This window comes from Hypanus sabinus, chromosome 17 (genome assembly GCF_030144855.1).
Source record: "Hypanus sabinus isolate sHypSab1 chromosome 17, sHypSab1.hap1, whole genome shotgun sequence".
NCBI classification, from domain to species: domain Eukaryota; kingdom Metazoa; phylum Chordata; class Chondrichthyes; order Myliobatiformes; family Dasyatidae; genus Hypanus; species Hypanus sabinus.
Window position 1 is genome coordinate 46,547,782 of NC_082722.1, and position 8,926 is coordinate 46,556,707.

The window sequence follows — 8,926 nt, forward strand, 5'->3', positions numbered from 1 at the left end:
TCCATAATTTTTTTAAAAAAGTTTAGCCAATTATGCTGTGTTTTGTTTCCAACCTGGTCAATATGCCATGACATAACTATAGTTATACAAACGGAACTATGATCAGACGCTCCGAGCTCCAAGTTGTAACAGACTTTTGCTTTGAATAAAGAAATATAGCCCATTAGCATTTATTAACAACTGATTTGGTAGAGATTCACTGTAGCAGCTCACATGGATTCCTGCAAAAAATATTCGACATTTTGTCTAATACTCTCAATGGTAGTTTTGTTAAGAAAAGCTTTGTGTAAACCTGTACAAAAAATGTTGTTGGTAACATACAAAAGTCTGTGCTAATCTGTAACATATAACTCTATTTTGTAACTATAGCTATTATGTAACAAGGAATGAAACTGCGACCTGCAGCCTGACATTGTCGATTGATTTCAGGGGCTTGTTGGCCTCACGTAAAGTTGGGCTGCTGGTGTTGGCAGCGCATATCAATCCCACAAGCAATCAAGCAAGCGATTTGTGTAGCCCAAAGGGCTTTCTGCTGTTCCAAACAGAATTTGGCCTGACAGGGTTGGCAGCCCAATCAGAAAAATTATTTCATCCTCTGTGTAATGTGTTGTTGCTGTCTACAAAGTATGTGGGAACGTAATCAATTATCTGATCATTTATAATATTGATTGATTCATTGGAAAGTGATTTGACCTCTTCTGTAAATGTCCACTTCTTACCACCTTTTGTTCCTCATTTGCTAATTTTTTGAGGTAGATTACTGAGTTGTATCTGGTCTACTGTTGAGAGATTTCTACCACACAATGTAACAACAGTGATGTCATCTCTCAAATTACAGAGATGGGTGTGATGTAACTGACACAGTCGCATCAGATTGACTCCTCGATGACAATGAAAAGTACTAGAATTGAAAAGGGTAAGCATAAGCTACAGTGAAGATAGGTTTATAAAAATACTAATTTACTTATCTTGCGCAGGTTATTCCTATTGAAAAGAAATTGGTTTCCATAGAAGGAACTCCTGTGAGAAGCCACTTGATATAGTATTTTCAATATACAGACTTTTTAAGCAAGTAATCTGTCTTGCCTTGCTGACAATTGAATTAAGTACACACGTTTCTGTTTTGCTTAGATTTTATTTTGTGAGAAATACTTATTTGTTTACAAAAGATTAGCTACTTCTATTTTTTTTATCTTAAAAATACAGGAAGTGCAGAAGGTAGGCCCCAGATTTACTGATCTAGGTTCATCCACTTCATCTTCTGCCCTGGCAACACGCACAAGATGCTGGAGGAACTCAGCTGGCCAAGCAACATCTATGGAGAAGAATAAGCAGTCGACATTTCAGGTCGAGACCCTTTTCCATAGATGCTGCCTGGCCTGCTGAGTTCCTCCAGAATTTTGTGTGTGTTGCTTGGATTTTCAACATCTGCTGATTTTCTCGTCTTTATCTTTTGCCCTGATCACTTTGATCATTTTGTTACTGTGACTTACTCCTGTCATCTCTGTGCCATCACCTCTTTCCCTAGCCCTATACTTACTTAAAAATTGCTTGCTATTATATTTTACAATCCTGGTGAAAAGTCATCAATTTACTTGGGAAATTTTGGAATTAACAGATCTTTTTAAACAATTGAAAATCAAAAAGAAAACTTATCTTCAATATTTTGGCTCTCTTATGTCCCTTGTTAAATGCCACTTAAACATAGGGATTTTATCTGATTCAACCACTTCCAAAGTTCAAAGATCAGAGTTCATCATCAAGGACCCACTATCCGGACCATGCACTTTTCTCATTACTACCATCAGGCAGGAGATACAGGAGCCTTAGATCCCTCACCACCAGGTTCAGGAACAGTTATTATCCTGCAATCATGAGGCTCCTGAATAGTTGTGAATAACTTCACTCAGCTCAACTCTGGTCTGATTCCACAACCTGCAGGCCTACTTTCCTGGACTCTGCAATTCATTATTTATTTTTTTTTAATTTGCACGATTTGTCTTCTTTTGCACACTGGCTGCTTGTTAGTCTTTGTTTATGCATGGTTTTACATTCAAAATTCAAAGGAAATTTATTACCAAAGTACATATATGTCACAATAGCTTCATTTTCTTGCGGGCATACCTGAGAAATCCAATGACCATAATAGAATCTATCATTGTATGTCATATCGATATCAACAGAATCAATGAAAGACCGCACTAACGGGATGACCATTGAGCAAAAGACAACAAACCGTGCAAATGTGAAAAGAAAAAAATAAATAAGCAATAAATATCGAGAACATGAGATGAAGAATCCTTGAAGGTGAGTCCAGTGGTTGTGGGAACATTTCAGTGATGGGGCAAGTGACATTGAGTGAAGTTATCACCTCTGGTTCAAGATCCTGATGACTGAGGTGTAATAACTATCCCTGAACCTCATGGTGCAATTCCTGTGGCTTCTGTACCTTCTTCTTGATGGCAGCCATGGGAAGAGAGTGTGATCTGGGTGGTGGGTGTCCCTAATGATGGATGCTGCTTTCCTGTGACAACACTCCATGCGGATGTGCTCAATGATGGGGAGAGCTTTACTTGTGATGGACTGGGCCGTATCCACTACTTGTTGTATTGATTTCCTGATATCAGGTATTCTGTGTAAAGATTTTACCTGTCAAATCCTCTTCTTCCTCTCACTGTAAATCTCTGCTCTCTTGTTTTCGATACCCCTACCACAAGAAAATGATTTTGACTAACTACCTTTCCTATAACTATTGTAAGCTTATATACTTCAATCAGGCCATCCCTCTGCCTCATTTGCTCCAGGGAAAACAAACCCAGATCTCCCTATATCTCCCTATAAATACTCTAATCCAGATAACATCCTGGTGAGCCTCCTCTCCATTCTATCCAGTACAATTTCATTATTCCTATAGTATGGCATCTAAAACTCCAAGAGCAGTCTATACAAAAAGATGGGGGAACCCAGCAGGTCAGGCAGCATCTATGGTAATGAATAAGCAGTCGATGTTTCGGGCTGAAATCTTTCACCCACACCGAGAAGCAAGGGGGAAGGCGCCAGAATAAAAAGGTGGAGGGAGGAAAAGGAAGATAGCAGGAAGGTGATAGGTGAAACCAGGTGGGTGGAAAAGGTCAAAAGATGGAGAAAAAGGAATCTGATAGGAAAGGAGAAAGGGAATGAGGAGGAGATCCAGAAGGAAGTGATAGGTAGGTCAGAGGAGGTGAAAGATCAGTGTAGGAAATAAAGGTGTGGGGGGGAGAATGGAATCTTGTCCTTACCTACCACCCCCGTCAGCCTCCTAAACAAAGGTCCTTGTTTTGGCCATGTGGTGAAGAAATATAGACTGTTATTTTGGGAGACTATACTTGTGACTGCTATTTTTATGAGCTGGTTTTCTGAATTAATTCTTCTTGGATTGAAGGAACTGAAAGTGGACATAACAAATATACTGCCAATAACCTGCTAAAGGGCACAACGGTAGTGTAGTGCTTAGCACAACGTTATTACAGCTTGGAGTGCCGGAGATCAGAGTTCAATCCTGGAGTCATCTGTAATGAGTTTGTACATACTCCCAGCGACTGTGTGTGTTTCTTACTGGCTCCCATTTCCTCCCGCAGTCCAAGGATGTACCGGTCAGTAGGTCAGTTGTTCATTGTAAATTGTCTTGTGAATAGTCTGGTATTAAATAGGGGAGCTGTCTCGAAATAAATAAAATAAAAAATCAATCAGAGATCATTCCCAAATTAGAAGTTATTTGTGCAATGTTCTTTGATGAGGTAGAATAACCAATGCAAGTTTGTAAGTATAGCAGTCTGTGTCTGTGAATTGAAATAACCTGATCCCAGTACCCAGCTTGAGATAAATGTAACTTGGTTTGGAATGGCCTGATTCAGGGGGAAAACTGAAGAAATTATATCAGAGGAATTTCCTTATTTGGGAGAAGAGCATTGAAGTAATGCTGCCCGTAGTCACGGGCCAAAGCCAATGAAAAATGGATGCAGGTTAGCCTGATAAATCAGAGCCAACAGGATCAAGGTATAACTGTGTTCAACTGACAATGTAAAAGAATAATAATGAAGAGTTTCAGAGGCAGAGTAGCAAGAACTTAGGAGGCTAATGAGTGTGAACATCTTCCTACTATCATAAGGAAGACCTTTATACCTGGGACAGGGAGAAGAAGGATCTATCATTTGGACAATAGGAGATCCATTTTTCAATGTTGTAAATGGGAGAAGTAGCTCGGGCGATACCAGTCCTGATGGAAAAAAGCACTCAGCAATTGTTGACCTACAGTTAGCATAACTTACATGGCTATTTGCATTGATACATTAAAGTTCTATCCCTATTCAATGTTTCAGAATACATCACCTCACACTTGTCAGAATTAAATTTTATTTGACACTGCTCTACCCAATTTCCCTCGGACTCTGATTACCAAACTGCTTTGGATCCAATTAGCCTTAACCTCTGGACCACATGGGACCTTGTCAAATGCCGTACTGAGATACATATAGTCAACATCTCCCACCCTGCCTTCATCAACCTTCTTAAGTGTCCCTCAAAAACTCAATCAAGTGAGCGAGGCATGAGTTCCCTCACATAAAAGCATGCTGACTATTCCTAACCAGCCTTTGCCTTTCCAAATGTGCATAAGCATTCGGATTTTCTGTCTAAAAACATCTTATAACTTATCTTGTGTTTCCTTATAGTTAATTCTGAGGACAACCAGAAACGACAAACTGAGTTGTGATCCACTAGTACAAAATGCATTAGAAAATCCAGCAAAGCCAACTGCATCTGCTGCTCCAAGGCTCACGGAGCTCGCAGTCTCAGCTGTTGCTTCCTAGGTAGTCCCTTAGGGTCAAAGTTTAATTAAACATCAAGCTCTGGATTTGTGGATAGGAAATCATAACTCAGGACCATATAACAATTACAGCATGGAAACAGGCCATCTCGGCCCTTCTAGTCCATGCCGAACGCTTACTCTCACCTAGTCCCACCGACCTGCACTCAGCCCATAACCCTCCATTCCTTTCCTGTCCATATACCTATCCAATTTTATTTTAAATGACAATACCAAACCTGACTCTACCACTTCTACTGGAAGCTCATTCCACACAGCTACCACTCTCTGAGTAAAGAAATTCCCCCTCGTGTTACCCCTAAACTTTTGACCCCTAACTCTCAACTCATGTACTCTTGTTTGAATCTCTCCTACTCTCAATGGAAAAAGCCTATCAATGTCAACTCTATCTATCCCCCCTCATGATTTTAAATACCTCTATCAAGTCCCCCCTCAGCCTTCTATGCTCCAAAGAATGAAGACCTAACTTGTTCAATCTTTCTCTGTAACTTAGGCACTGAAACCCAGGTAACATTCTAGTAAATCTCCTCTGTGCTCTCTCTATTTTATGTGGAGAATGGGAAGTGAGGGCAATCTTCATACTGAGAGTAGGAAGATCTGTTATTTGGATAGTATTACTTATTGTTGTTTAAAAGTGGGTAAGTTTTATTCAGTACACACTGTGCAGTTACGTTTCAATCTGTCATTTGTTCTGGTCTTACTTAGCCGGGTAATTCTTATTAACCAAGTCCTACTGAGGGAAGATGCCATGACTAAGGTGCTATTCTTATAATTTATTAATCAATTAAGATGTCTTGCTGAATCTGCAGTGAGTGAACATACAACTGATCTTCACTGCAGACAAGCAGCATATTCAATGAATTTAGCCCCTTCCTATTGCAATGCATAAATGACTGCCGGAATATGGGAATAATGGCAGCCCATAGGAACATCCATACTGCAGAAATCCCTGCCTCAAGACATCTGATGCCTGACTAAATGCTTCGTGGAGGAATTGAAGTGCTTTAAGGAGGCAAATATTCTCTGCTCACCCTTTGCAAGTTCTGACAGTTCCTGGCTAATAATGCACAGAGGCCGTGTAGCATGCTGGGAGGACAGGGTGGTATAAATATTGCTCTCCTTCTTGCAGATGGACCAATCATAGCGGTGAAGCCAATAATCAGCTTCTGATGATACAGATGCCAGTGGTGCCCATTGGTATCCCAGAAGATCTTTGGTGATGACAAGAATAACTGTTATACACTAGGGAGCACTGTACCTGGCTTACTGCAGTCAGAATTAGAATCAGGTTAAGTATCACTGGCATACGTCTTAAGATTTGTTGTGTTGTTGGAGAATATGTTGTAACATGTAATAATGAAACAACCATAAATTACAGTTAAGTATATATTTAAAGCAAATTATATTAAGTAATTAATGCAAAAAGAGAGAAAAAAGAATAGGGAGGCAGTGTTACAAACACAAGAAAATCTTCAGATGCTGGAAATCCAAGCAATACACACAAAATGCTGGAGGAACTCGTCAGGCCAGGCAGCATCTATGAAAAAGAATAAACAGTCAACATTTCAGGCTGAGACCCTTCATCAGAACTCATGATCATCGAGAGTCCTGATGAAGGGTCTCAGCCCAAAACGTCGACTGTTTACTTTTTTCCATAGATACTGCCTGGCCTGCTGAGTTCCTCCAGCATTTTGAAGGAGGCAGTGTTCATAGGCTTACTGCCCATTCAGAAATCTGATAGCAGATGGAAAGAAGCTGCTTCTGAAATGCTGAATGCGTGTCTTCAGGCTCCTTTGCCATACTGCCAAAGTCTTCAGATATGAATATACAAATCCTTTAACTCCCCCTTTATTATGATGTTGGACAGTGATTTGTTACGGGGAAAGCCACCTCTCTTTCCTTACGCAATCTGACAATATTTTGATGGTAAGAGAAGTAAGGTCTTGTCAAAAATAAAATCAGAGAAGAGGAAATTTGGCTTTGGAATGAATTATTTAAAAAATGAGAACTGTGTAAAGAAAGGTATTTAAAATAAGTTTCTTGGAACTCTGTAATTAATTAGTGAAGTTATTGGCTCCCCTATATATGTGTAAGAAGTTAACAGGGAAGTTTTAAGATAGAAGTTAGAATCAATTTTAGGAGCAGTGTAAATCCAGGAAATTCTGGACAACTGAATGTTGCAGTCATGAAAAAAGCCCTGACAGACTCTGAAGGACATACCATCTGATATGCTAGATAGCCTTTGGAAGGTAGGGTTTAGCTAATGACAGTGTAGGTGCTCCGATAAATGAAACAATCATACTTAGGGTGACGTGCCAACAGATGTCCTTGCTGTTCTGTCCATGGGATGTTTGATCATGGTTGGTGATGGTAAAAGCAATACAAAATAACCTACAAGCATCAACTTCAAATAGTATAAATAACCTCAACTTCAGTAAACCGAGTCAAAGTTCCCCCTCACCCTGGATATTCTCTCTCCACCCCCTCTCCCCAAGCAGGAAGTACAAAAGCCCGAAAGCATGTGTCACCAGGCTCAAGGGCAACTTCTATTCTGCTGTTACAAGACCATTGAATGTTGCTCTGGTACAATAAATGAGCTCTTTGCTTCACAATGTACCTTGTTATGGCCTTGCAGTGTATTGTCTGCTTGCACTCCACGAGTAACATTTCAATCTGCTTTCTTGTTTTCCCTTGTACTACCTCAGGTCATTGATGTGATGAAATGACCTGTATGAATGGCATGCAAAACAAAATCTTACATGGAACAATAATAAAACAATTTACCCATGTTGCAATTTAAGTAAGACTTACTCCTGACTTTGAACCATGTCTCTTGATTCTTTGTGGCATTTCCCCTTTCTTTCACTTCCTTCTCAAAAAGCAGGATTTTACCTAAGTCCTGTGGATCTACGCACAGAATTTCAACCATGCTATAATATCACAGCACAGTCTAACTATAAGCCACTATTGATCAGAAAGCATTTTCCAGCAGTGGTCAGTGGATAAAAATCAGGAACAGGAATTTCAGACAATTTTCATTTACCTTGAGAGCCCAGTGAAACTGACAAACTGACTCATTACAAATAAGGGATTCAATAGTGGCATCTTCCTCATCCATAGGCTTCAGCATCAACCGAACTAGTGATACTCAGTCATTGGCACAACAAGCGGCTAAATTTCAATAACCGTTAGCTCTGTACTGGTTGGAGTGAAAATCATTATATACTGTATCACCTTTTTCTCTCCCAGTATGATGTATCTGGTCTCCAAACTGATGTTTTTTCAGTGCTTTTATATACCAGTAGAATCAGTGTCAGGGTGTGGGTTGTGAATGGCTGATGCAATTGAAGTGGAAAACAGCATTGGTCAATTGGAAGCACTGCCACAGAGCACAGATTTTTCTGAAGTACAGTGATCTCGATTTATCTCGACTTTATTTTAATCCTTTGCTTGAACTATTTTCTCTAGCACATGGAAGAGATAATATTCTCTGCTCCTGGCTTCTTCAAAAGCTGCCGGCTGTCTACAACCAAGGCCAGCACACGTCCTCAAGTTCCTTACACTGTGGAAGCAGCATTGCAGTGTGGGTATCCTGTTCCCATAAAGGCACTTCGGCAACTCCACCGTTGTCCATAATGGGAAATAACACAAAAAGGAGGGATTTATTGATGTAAGTCTTGCATTTTGCAAAAAATGTAGAATTAGTTTAATCTCACAAACATGAGGAAATCTGCAGATGCTGGAAATTCAAGCAACACACACAAAATGCTGGTGGAATGCAACAGGTCAAGCAGCATCTATAGGAAGTTTTACAGTCTACGTTTCGGGCCGAGACCCTTCGTCAGAACTAACTGAAAGGAAAGATAGTAAGAGATTTGAAAGGACGGGGAGGGGGCGATCTGAAATGATAGGAGAAGACCAGAGGGGGAGGTATGAAGCTAAGAGCTGGAAAATTGATTGGCAAAAGGGATACTCAGCTGGAGGAGGGAGAGGATCATGGGGCGGGAGGCCTAGGGAGAAAAAAAGGAGGAGGGGAGCACCAGAAGGAGATGGAGAGCAGGC